We start from the raw sequence: 12,552 nt of genomic DNA, 5'->3' as shown, positions 1-12,552 counted from the left end.
AAAATACACTGCTTGTTTTTCTCGAATATCAGCAAAAGAATGGGTGCAGCAGATAATCCGCTTTACGGGGTAAATCGCTCACACGAAAAATGCTAGAGCAGCAGAAAAAAAGAAGAAAGATTTACTCAAAATTCGCACCTACACAACATGCGATCCAAAGCGGGCTCATTAGTGTAAGCTGCATGGTTTATGTACATCAGGTAACCGAAAAGGCGAAATTGATTCACTGCCAGTAACATAATCGTTACTCGAGACATACTATCCAGAAGTATCAGTGTACACGAACGATTTTCTGAATTACCTTTCTTCTTTGAGGGTTCGGCACGATTCTGCCCAATGCCGACAAATCTTCGATAAACTAGCCAGCTCGCTCGAAAGCACAAAAGCTTTCCTAGTACTTGTTAGGCCGTTTCGAACCTTTCTAACGTTTACGTAATACCTGGTTGTATCTATGACCCGTGGGTGAACGGATAGTCATCTTGGACGCTACAGAATCGGAATCAGTTTTGGGGGTAACATTTGATGAGCACTCTCGAAAAAGTAATCTGCCAAATCCAATATCGTGCATGAAACACATCAGCCAACATGGTCTCATACGGATGGTACATTTAATCGGCTCAGAAGTACTCAAAAACTCCGGGGCTCTATGCGTGCGAGACTGTGATGATGGTGTATAGAGCAATAGCCGTGTGATGCATTGCATTACACATGCCTGCAAGTTCGTGGTAAACTTTGGAATGCAATTTTTCGGTACTTTATGTTGGCAATGTTATCCAAACCTAGGCTATGCTGGAGCATCCAAGCTATTGGATTGTTACAGTGTAAAGTGAGAATCGTACGAAAGTTTAAAATTATGTTTGTGTTTATCCAAAAGTATTTTGCGTGGCATCCTTAACACAACGATTGTTTGGTAATCCTAAGAAATGAGATTTCAGATTGAACATATTAAGTTGGACACAGTTTTAACGCTTAATTCATTGTTATTTTGTAAATTGTGAAATAAAATGTGTTATAATGCTTCCTCCGCTAGCTCTTGCTGTACGATAAAATTTGTTTCTTGATAAAAATGTTTGCTCCTGTCAACTGCACATATTCTCAACAAGACAGCTGGTAAGCCTTTTCCACCAGCATTTACCTTGCTATTTCTCCAAACAAAATGCTCCGTTCGCTTGCACGCTTATCATACCCGTATGCTTAGTTGCTGGGGCATACATACACTCTTTCCGACCTAACAAAAAAGCGTCTTAGTGCGCCCGTTATAGGCCACTGCCGCTGTAGATGGTCCCGTCGGGATTCATTTTATCACACCGTGTTATCGTTTTCGTTTTGCGCGACATCTCGAACTGTGCTGTGGCACAACATTTCGCGCCCTCGGTTCGCTAACCACGCGGAAGGGACCGATGTGAACAGAGCTAATGAAAATTTAATGTATCAAAACTCATAAACTGTCAGCACCACGATGAGCGCTCGGTGCCCGGTGCCCGGTTACCTATAAACCTTTCCGTCCTCTCGCACATGCATTCGCCCACCGAGTGTTGGCGTGAAAAAAGGACGAAAGGAGAAGCGTGGGGAAGGATCCAGTTTTGAAAATATCGACCATTTGTTCACATCCTTTTTGAAGTTCCAACATCCACAGCAACTAAAAGTTGTCGAGTCAGTGAAAGACGCTACCGAACAGAAACGAGACAAGTTATTGTTGTATTTTGCTATGCTGAAGCTAAAAATTATTCTTCGGATTATGCATTTGTTACTACTTTTTCTGTGTTTTAATTAGCTGATGCAATATTTAGGAAAGAAATGGCAAAAACCAAAGATGGAAAGACAGGGACAAAGTTTTTGAATTATGCAAACACGATAAAAACGAAAATAAAGTTCTCGAAATGCTGCGCCGCCGTGGCAAAGGTAGCTGTGAAGAAACATCATTTAATTATTTGAACCATTTCTTGCCATCATTTCCACCATTTGCAGAGTTTGTGGCAGCTTAATTATTGTACCATTTTATTTTTTTCTTTCTGCAAACCGAAGCGGCAGTGAGAAATGCAAGAGAGCAAACACAATATCTAAATAGGGAAAAACTTATCAGATATACCATTGCTGCAGAACACCGTGGCGCTTCTTCTACGTAGGAGCGAAGGTGCTTTTTGCCTTTTTTCATTACGCATTACGGAGTCAAATTGAATGAGGGAAAGCATTATGACGTCAGCAGAACCGGCAACCACACCAGCGCGCGCATTGTGTAACCCACATCCGGTAACACACAAGGGAAGAATTCTTGATTCCGGGGGAAAAAAACATTGCACGTTCAGTTGTTAATTCCACGGGTACGCTAATTAAGAATAATGTTTTTAACTGTAGAGGCTATGAATGCACTCGGACGTACTCCGGATGTGTGATGTGATGAATGGAGAATGGAGATTCATCTCGTGATGGCAGGAGTGTGAGAAAATGGTTGGAACAAGAAGTTGGCCGTAGTAAAGCAGGGGAGAAGCGCGGGCGGTGATCCTATTGTGCAGGTTAGGCGATGGCCGGGTCTGCATACAAGTAGGAGCCGGTCGGGAACCGTGCTGCCCACAAAGTGAATGCATTGTTGACCCAATTTAGATATGCATCGACTTTTTCCTTGCTGACGATGATGATGAAGAAGATAATGGTGCTACACGTTGGCCGGCTTCGAGGCGGGAGGAGGTTGGGAAGGGCATGATAGAGCAAAGGGTTTATTACTTTTTTATTGCATAAAACTGAAATATTAGTTCCAAATTAATAAATCAATTGTTATTATGTATAATTTTATGTATCTTTTTGGTCAAAGTGATGAAGCTTATGAGTGTTAGTTATGTTTTAAAAAAATACATTATATAACATGTAACGAATCATAAATATTACAACTATTGTAATTATCTCTACGTCCGTGGTGCTTATCCCAGTTGCTAGCATAAACTCAACTAGCATATAGCTTGAACGATTATCGTTTCTTAAACGCTTTATACTGGTTGGAGTGGCTAGCCGGTCGGGTCGGACCATCTTCCTGCGACTAGTTGCGAGAGCTTGATGCGACTGGCAGTAATTATTTAAAAGCTTTTCACTGTAATTCAATAACATGCCGTGCAGTTATGTTGCATTTGGTACTGATGGTTTGTCTTTGCTGAGAATCATAAGCACCATACCGATCCTGAGAACAAAACTTCGAACATTTGTGTTGTATTGACGTTGCTGTAGCTTTATAATCTCTAAACTTTTGTTTTACTTCTCAAAAGAGAAATATTGGTTTTATGTACAGCCTTTTCCTTGTTTCGATTATATTGTACATTGGTCGTGCGTAGGTTGTCATCAGCTGTGAATGTAGCTTTAAATGTAGCTGCCTGTAATACAAAACCATCTTAGGGACCTGGGTAGGTGGCCACAGTTTTCTATGAATAAACCCTTGTGCGGTTGTTTCCTCGCATAAACACCCCACAAGGAATCTGGTTTCACTCGACCGTCAAGCGGTAAACAATTGTTGTTAGCTCCTCACCACGCCGGGAAGAGTCTCGGGAGCTTTTGGGTTTGTGATTGCGGGAAAAAGGCGATATAGTATGGAGCAGGTGGATGTAAGGCGAGTAGCAGATTTGCAGGATGAATGAGGGCCACTGTGCTGCTATTCTTAGCACATCTTCGGCCTGTGACATCTACGGACGGAACGTCAAGCTCTATCAGGCGCGTGACAGGCAAAGTTGTGAAGAAGTGTACCATCAATCTCATCTCGGGTTCTTTCTTTTTCTTTTCAACTCCCACCCCTTCCCTCTCCCTCTCCCTCCCCCCTTCGGGTCGTTCAAAAGGCGACCGGATTCTTCTGGTGTAAGGCATGTGCGGATGTGCGCTAGACGTCATCGTTTCATCTTCACACATAACCAAGGGCCAAGGATGTATGTACAAACAGCGGAGGAAGGGCTCTTCAATGCCCCTTGAGAGGGAACCGTGGACAAAGCACGGCGTGGAAGGAAAATTGCAATTGAGAGAAGAAAAGCTACCTACACATTCAGAACCACACATACAGAACACGGGCTGCACACCATGCCGTGGGAAGATTACTGTCAATGCATTAACAAAAGTGCCATCATGGGAGGGGCATCTTCCTCGGGAGCTCTTGGTGGAAGTCGTTAGTTTCTGTCCACGGTGAAATAGATGACATTTGTCCACAGAAGTACGTAGTAACCCGTGAGCCCTCTCCCAGTTGCCCTCACAAGCTCCACCACAAAATGGGACATTCATCAAAATCTTCAACATGCGGTAATGGAAGGAAACGAAGACTAGCGTTTTACTGAAAATTAATTAAAATTGTGTTGCCCTCGTAAGCTGTGATTAATATCGACGCACCTTTTCTTCTCCATCGCAGCCTTATTACCATGGTAACGGTGTTTCATTTTTGTAATTAGATTCCGGCGTAACGGTATTTGCAATACGCAACTGTGTGTTGTCTACTTTTCCGTATTTGTGGTTCGGAGGAGTTCCAGAAGGTCTGCGAATTCATTCGGTGTGCTGATGACCCTATTGCCCAAAAACGGCCATCCTCCGAAATGCTCTCTAGCTTACAGTTGGGTACCATGCGAGGGTTATCATCCCTCTAAAGACTTCTAATGACGAATTGATCCCTGAAGGAATTATCAATCACCTGCAGCAGCAGCGCATGTACCGTGCCGCTTATTATTTTTTCTCCCCTGCTGACATTCAATTGCTCGCAACACGGCAACCATTCAACCCACCAGACTAGCAGCAAAATCGACCACTCGGGGGAAAACGGCAAAAGGACACGTGACTTCTGTTGCAGAAGGAGGATGCCTTTTGCGGGTCGGTGCGAAAGATTAGAAACATGTAATACGTCCCTGTTTCCCCAAAAAATGGCCCATCCGTGCCTAAGACGCGCTGCTGGTCCCTGGTGCCTTCTTAGGAAGTGGATCTTTTACCATCGGGCAAAAGACGCAGAAGCGGGCCCCGTACTCGGAAGTACCGGGTGCGGGTGCTATACGGTGTTATGTACGGTCTGTGCGCTTGATCTGCCGTTCTTAGTTCGGATGGCTTTACCGTGGGCCTTGATAGCCCTTGGGGGTTTGGTATTACTTTTTCACCGACACCAACAGCGGTGGTTTTATTGAAGCAAATCCTCAAACTCAAACGAAACCAAAACAACGAAAACGTAAGTGTTGGAAATACTACTCCACGTGTAGCGGGGCGAGTGTCGACGATGGTGTTTCAAATTTGTTCCCTCGGCGGGTTCTTTCTTTCCCCGCTGCTGCGACAGGCACCGGAGGAGCACTGGGGCTTACCTTCTTCCTAGCAGCAGCAAAGTGATCTGCAAAAGGAAAAAAAATGGGCTGACATTCTCTCATTCCCGATCAATTTTCAATGCTTTTGCTGCCGAACGTGCCTTGACTGATCCCCAGACGGGGTCTTATTTTTGGGTCATTTGTTGTATCTCTAGTGCGATGTGCTTTTATTGCCAAACCGTATTCTCTCCTTGGACCATCTGCGTCAAATGACGCTTTAGCGACCGTTGACCGGCGAAACATTAATCTTTTCGATTCCTTGCACGTTAGTCTCCGCTTTTTTGTTGTTGTTGGTTGGCTTACTGTTGTCCCCAAAGGTAAATTGATCCTTTTTTTCGCCTCCTTTGAGATCGCGGCCGTTCGAGAGGACTTCATTACGACCTATAAGGATTATTGTACGCGGTTTAGAATTGAAATAAAACGACTGGTAAATAATTAAGCGTTTTGCAATGGGCCCCTCTTCATGTTGAAAAGTATGATAGGAAATAGTATTGATCATCGGGAGACTAAGCTCATTTAAGGCTCGTTTTGTACGTTTCGAAAAATACATGCTGTATTGCTCATCTCTTAACCGTTGCAAAACATAGGACAGCTATTTTCTCTTTTGCTGCTATTTTTTAGTTTCCACCCACCGCCCAATCGTTCGCACATCGTTAAAGCCATCACCATTATAGACGCGTCTCTTCTGCAAATGGTCGGGATACGGAGCAGAATAATCAAATTACAAGTTTTGTCATGCAAATGACGAGTGTGTCTCAGTAGCGTTTAACAGGTTTTTTTTTTGTTGTTTAGTTTGCAAAAATGTTTCCACTTTCAACCAATGCAACGTTTGCAAGCAGCATCGTCGTCATCGGATCTTAGCCTTGGATGTCTTTGCGTTCGCCTGCCAACACCCCGGCAAAGTTTCTGTTTGCCTGCTCTGTTGCGCGGGACATTGCCAGTCGTCAAAAGTTTCTGTGAATGTATTTACATAAATTGTATCGCCGCGCGAGCAGTTTATATGCGCTGCTTCGCCAGTCGCCAGTCGCCATGTCTGGGATGTTCATTTAAGCGTATGCGTGTTTGTATGTGTTTGTGAGCGTGCGCGCGTGTTCCTTTGAAAATCACCTCACACTAGTCCGCCTTCCCCGGTTTGCAAGCAATCAAAATGGCCACTATCAAACGATAGGCAGATATAGTCACAAACATCGAAGGCACTAAAACTCACATCCGGCCAGTAATTTATGCTCACATAATTAGTCGCTAAGTGTCGGAACGTGTTCGAATGGAGGAACGAGATTTTTTCGAGCACAACTCCATTAGCCACGGTCCCCCATCCTGATCAACAGGTACTTCAAGTGTGAAAGAGCAAGCGCGATAAGCACAAGGAAGCAAAATATAGTGTAACAAAGCGTAGATGAGAAGGAAACGTGCACGGGCGCACTTTGTTTTTGCACCAGATTTTGCAAATCTGCGACACAGCAAAAATTGAAGCATCATGCTCAGCGAATTTTGCTCTCACTAAGGCGAAGCTTTTTTGTTATACTCGGGCTGCTTGTTGAAAAGCAAATGATAAACGCGTGGCAAAAGTATGTTTCAAACACGCGACAATGTATAACACCGTCCGCCCCGTGTACTTGTGGCGCTCCTGGTACCAGAATCATCACGCGGTGCTCATACTTCGCCGCTCGCTGGGCGGATTGAGTGCGTGTAGAAAGCGTAAACAGAAGACGCGATGCCAATTGAAAGTTAAATTAATGTACAAAATCAAATTTCAAAATCATCTCAAAAGCCATTTTCCTGCATTATTAAATCGTGCAGCACCGTTCTGGAACAGCACAATGTGTGTACGATTTTGTGCTGCCTAGATGGCTTCATTGGCTGAGCAGCAGCTAGTAGAGTGTTGTGCAAAACACTCAGCCGAATGCTTTTATATTAATTTGAATTCAATATTTCCGAAAGTTCTTCGCTTTCTGTCTTCGGAGAGGGGTGGGAGCAATGGAAAAGCTGCTTTTGAAGTTAATTACGCTGCAAGCAGGACGACAGAAATTACGTATCGTACAGGGCAAATCAGCTCACAAACCAAATTGTCTGTCCATCGATGGCCGTTTTTCAAAATCAATCGTGTATATTGATGGCAGAAAAAGAGAGTGTTTTGGGTACAGATTCGTAACGGAAAATCATGTTTCGCACGCAAGCCTATAAGCTACCTTGATAGCACTACCACGGCAGAACGACTTCCGAATGAGACTGGTACGGGTCAAACAAGCAACAACGAAACCGCCTCACGTACGGGATGACAGAGTACTACCCCCCAGGCAACGAAACATGCACGTGAAAGGCCGTTCCGTATCCGGCACACCCGGCAAGTGCTTTGATGTCAGAACCTAAAAGCGCTCTGCCGTATGATCTTCTCCGTGCAGAGCGTTTCTGTTTGCTCTCCGTTCCAACATTCTTCCGCCTCTTGAGCTTTCATACCAGGAAAAAAGCAAACACGAAAGGCTAATAGAATATGACAAGACCTACACCACTGACGGTGTAAGTGATTTGAAGGTTCATAATTGCTGCTAGACTACTCCCGAGCAAGCGGGGATCATCGGAACAGATTTGCATGGGTTTTTCGCAGATTGGCATCATGTGCCAAAGTCTATTTTCGGATGTTTTTTTTTATTATTGCTTTCTTGTGCTTCCTTAAACGACTGCTAGCTACTGCTGAGCGAAGTAATAACAAGCCTTACTTTCTTTTGATTATGAAAAAAACGCTATGTATGCTGTTGTATGCACGTTTGAAAGAATCATAAATCAAAGCCACGGTACCGTGGGAAGAGACATACACACACACACACATACACGGACACAGGACGCAGTGATGGTTGAATGTGAATCATGAATGCTAGCAGCAACACGTCCAATCACGAGTTTACTCACCAAATTGGGCGTAAAATTGGATTTTTTACACACGCCGCCTAAATTTGATGCGAAGATTCCGGCGTGAATGGATTAGTGAGAAGAGCCAAAGAGAGTGAAAATAAAAAAAAGATCGAAAAAAAGCGCCCAGAACGTACCTGATCAACATACGGACGTGAGCGTTATGACATTTCGGGGGAAAATATGCGGCATTGGGCAGTTGTAAAGTCAGTTGCCGTGGAGAAGAAAAGTCGCGTAGTTGTGTGCAAAGTGTGATGCAAATTTCTGTGTGTGTCGAGGAAGCTCCTGTTCTTTTCAGTCGAGCCACCCATATCTCTGGGGAGAATTTGACTTCGGTATGGGGAAGTAAATTAGAGTCAAATTAAATTTAACTTATTGAGTTTGCTACGAAATTGATACAGTCTTGTTCGAACTTGAAGCAGCCCGCCCGTACATTTCACACTGTCTGTGTAATGAGGTTTGTCGCGTGGGGCAAATTTGCTTTGATTGTCAGGAGATTTGTTTGATGTGAGGTGGTAAAGTACTAGTATTGCTTAGCGGTCCTGTTTTATAGAACATAGAATCTAGGTGTTATGCCATTTTTGGATGCTTTTCATCCGAGGATAGGGACGTTTGAAAAATACAAAATATGTTGTTTATAGTAATGTTTAATAAAAAACAGAGTTCAATAATATAATCCTAAAAGTCACAATAATATAATCCTCATGAGTCTTGCGTTGGCTTAGGTCTGTATTTTGCTTCCAATTGATAGTCCAAACAGATTCCAAATGATTGGACGGCTTTCGATAGCACTTCAGGACAACTTGTGGCAGGACCACCGTCAGACTTCCGCAATGAATGAAACACTGCCCTCGCACAGCAGTGAAATCAAGACGCTCCCGCACGCTTGTGCCCCGGCGAACCAAAAATAGCATCACTGGTCAGGGCTACGATATCGTGGCTTCGAAGAAAATGTTTACCTTTTGACCATCTCGAGAACGTACCAAACTTATCACCCCGCACGGTACACGGTGCCCCCAAGTTCAAGCTTTTTTGAGTGACGTTTAGAGGAGGAATGTGATCCGTTGGTAACGAAACTTTATCCTGGTGCGAACAGGTAGTTCGTCCTCTTTTAATGGGAGGGAAAATGACGTACACGCTCACGACCGGATCGCGGAAGTTTGCTCACGACCACGGTAAGCAGGATGGCACTGTTTTCCCCCACCCTCAAAGGTAGCAACAAATAATATGTTTTGGTGGGAAAGGTAGGGATGCGTGAGGAGGTGGTATGCCAGCCGTGGCTAAGTAGTATCGACAATTGGCGAAAGTTTCCGACACTGTTTTGCTTTCATCGCGAGTGCAATGATGAGATAAGCGTTGTGAGGAAAGAGAATGGGAAAAGTAGCGCATCCGTTAATGCTCAGGTCACCGTTTGTGTGGCGTTGATGTTGTGGTGCTATGCAGAAAATATAAGCTAGAGAATATAGAGTATTCTTAAAAGTTGTCAAGTAAAAAAGGAAAGAATAGTTTAAAAGCTTTGAAATCAAATAAAATTAAGCTTACACATACGACTTCTTCATTGTAAGGAAAGTGAAATTACAACAACAGAATAATTTGGGGGGAATCATGGTTCTATAGACTAAAATTATATATATAATGAAGATGAAGAATCAAATCGTCATAAGCTATTATTTATTACATTGCTATTATTTACGACATCTCCATGCACAGCAGCCAACAATAACCGGCCAAAACGCATCGTCAAGCTTTGTTCCCTCTACATCGATTATCCTTTTTGAATTACACCATACACTTCCACCCCTCAGGCAGTAATGTTTCGAAAAATCAACAACCTTTTTTTGTTACTCGTTTTGTACACGCTCGCTTCAAACCCGCGAAGCAAACGAAAGACGTAACAACATCCCCTGAATGATTGCAAATTATGAACCAATTATCCTTCAATTAACTTCACAGCTGCTATCGCGCTGTGAAAGGGAATGCGAACAAATACGAAAAGAGGATCATTCACCGTTCACAATGTTACCTCCTGAACGATTGTTGAAGCATGAAATTGGTCGATGTTTTTTCTTCGCTTGTTTTTAACCAATGCCATAAAACAGTCTGACCACAATCGGGTTTGCTGCGGTATTGCTTTTTCTAAAACCCAGTTTCATTGCAAATTCATGCTAAGGATGGTTTAGTGAGCAAAAACGCAACACAAAAAAAAAAACACACACACACAGGTTCACTTTCTGATGGGCAGCGTTCAGGTACTTTTCGTGGGAAATTGTAAAGGATGATTTAATAAAGGTTTACTTCGCCCTTCAGTGCGTCAGGTTTTGTGCAGGTTTTTATCAACCCTTCTTCTTGGTATGATGACCACTTGCTTACTTTTCATGCAAACTTGAAACACGCTATTTGATGATGCTATACATTCTTATATTACAGTAAACATGTAAGATTTACAATCTACCAAGACTGAATTAGCTTTAAATTGGGTTCATTTAAGGAAAAACTGGAAATGAATGTAATGCCCGTTGTTCGTTGTATTGGCGTAAACAAATGCGCACTCGATGGAGACGCATGGTGTTTCTGAACAAATGGAGACTCCTAGTAGCTGATGGATAAAGCTATGTCGATAGAGCCGGAATTTCTTTCACAGCCACAGATATAGACTGACGAACGATAAGAAAATTAATTGATTGTTGTGTGCGAGGGGAGTGACATTTAATCGCCAGTGTCATTCACGTGCCAATCAATTAGTAGTGGCCCTTTAAGTATTTATGTGATACGTGGGAAGGTTGATTACTTGTTCGTTCGTTGCTGTGTTGTGTTGCTTCGAATAAATTATGATCAAACTTGTATTTTACTGTTTTGTTGTTTTGCTCACTGCATGCTGGTAATATTGTATGTGATCTAAATGCTATCAATGTGAACCTTTGCTGGGGTTTGATAATCTGTTTTAACGATCAACAATATGCCTTTTCTACTTGCAGAGAAATGAAAACTAAACTACGATGCTTCGCAACGGATTTACATTGATTGCACAGTAACAAAAAAGTAAGTAAATAATACAAAATTCATGTAAATTAGATAAAAAGCAGTAAATGATGATCTGTGTCTGCTTAAATAACGTCGCTGGCCGAAAACAATTAACAAATAGGCTAGTCCCTTTTCCACACCATATTATGACGTTCTACGAATGATTGAGACGCGTCTAAAACTGATTTTTTTGTGTACTTACCAAAGTATCGATACCTTCACAAGTCTGTTTTTATTACATTTTCAAGTGCTAAAAAATGGAAAGAATCGAAGGTTGCATAAACAATGAGAAATGTTAGGCACGAAAATAGCGCGATAAATTCCTAAACTGCCTATCATAAAGGGGCGTCCATAATAAGCTTTTGATAAAGTGGGACGGATTCCCCGGGAGCATTCCATTTTCTTTTTTTTTGCGTCGCGTCATGTTTTTTTATACATTTCTCACTGATTTAGTGTTTGCTACTGATTACAGAAGGTTCGTAGCTTGTATAGATCTCCCAGAGTACAAGGGCGTTTGAAGGGAGGTTTTGTTTCCTATTATTGTTTTCTCAATAATACTACACACAAACACACACACACACACACACTTACTGACCTCATTGAAATCGACAGTCAAAGAACGCAGAAGGGGATAGCAAGCAGGCACACCCCAAGGGAGAGCATGAGGGTGGACAGCTAAATCCCGAATACTACACCCCCATCGTGAACAACGAAGGAGGATGTGTCGATGTTTCGTTTCGCTTTAGGTAGTGATTGTGAGCTGGCTTAATGACATGACTAGCGGTAATTTGTGCACATTTTTCCTGCGCTGCCTCTAGCTGCCGAACCTGTGCTGTGTTTTTGTGTTTGTGTGTACATGATGATGTGTTGTGAATCGGTTTCGGATTAACTTCCGAACCCCAGGACTAATGTTATTTTTGGATTTTCTTGTAAACGGTGTTGATTAGCTCTTTAATGACTGCTGCATGCCTTTTTATTATGTTGAATCTGTGTTGAATGGCAGCAAAGCTTACCCTGTTTCTAGAAAAAAAACTTGATTTACTATACCGTCAAGTATGTATCTGTTCAGTTTGTGGAATGCATTAAATTATAAAACTCAATTTTCTCAGTTTTCCAGAAGTTACTGATGGGTGGAAAACGATCCGAAGCACTGTTTAACGCATTGGCACTGCTTGAATCAACATTCACTCTTGCGTTTAATTGAACGATCGATAGACAGAGTCTTGTGTTGAACACAATAGTGGTAGCGCTTTCCCTAAGCAATCCTGTAAATCACAAACAACACTCATTACAAAAAAAAAACAAACTCGAGGCAGTTTTCTCC

At 42.6% G+C, this 12,552-nt stretch overlaps 1 protein-coding gene across 26 annotated transcripts in view; it reads left to right on the top strand.

Annotated features, from left to right (window-relative positions):
- LOC1273035 (high affinity cGMP-specific 3',5'-cyclic phosphodiesterase 9A) overlaps positions 1 to 12,552 on the top strand; it is a 127,212-nt gene that overhangs the window by 77,840 nt on the left and 36,820 nt on the right. For 23 of the 26 annotated variants that reach the window (XM_061651226.1, XM_061651240.1, XM_061651229.1 and 20 more), the window contains one exon: positions 11,183 to 11,246. The exons of 2 other annotated variants lie outside the window; for them this stretch is intronic. The gene's annotated coding sequence lies outside the window, so the exon portion shown is untranslated. The remainder of the gene's footprint in view (positions 1 to 11,182; positions 11,247 to 12,552) is intronic. One more of the 26 variants, XM_061651235.1, reaches the window with a different exon arrangement.

This window comes from Anopheles gambiae, chromosome 2 (assembly GCF_943734735.2).
Source record: "Anopheles gambiae chromosome 2, idAnoGambNW_F1_1, whole genome shotgun sequence".
NCBI classification, from domain to species: domain Eukaryota; kingdom Metazoa; phylum Arthropoda; class Insecta; order Diptera; family Culicidae; genus Anopheles; species Anopheles gambiae.
The sequence above is the reverse complement of the archived record's forward strand: the minus strand, read 5'-3'. Positions and strand labels throughout refer to the sequence as shown.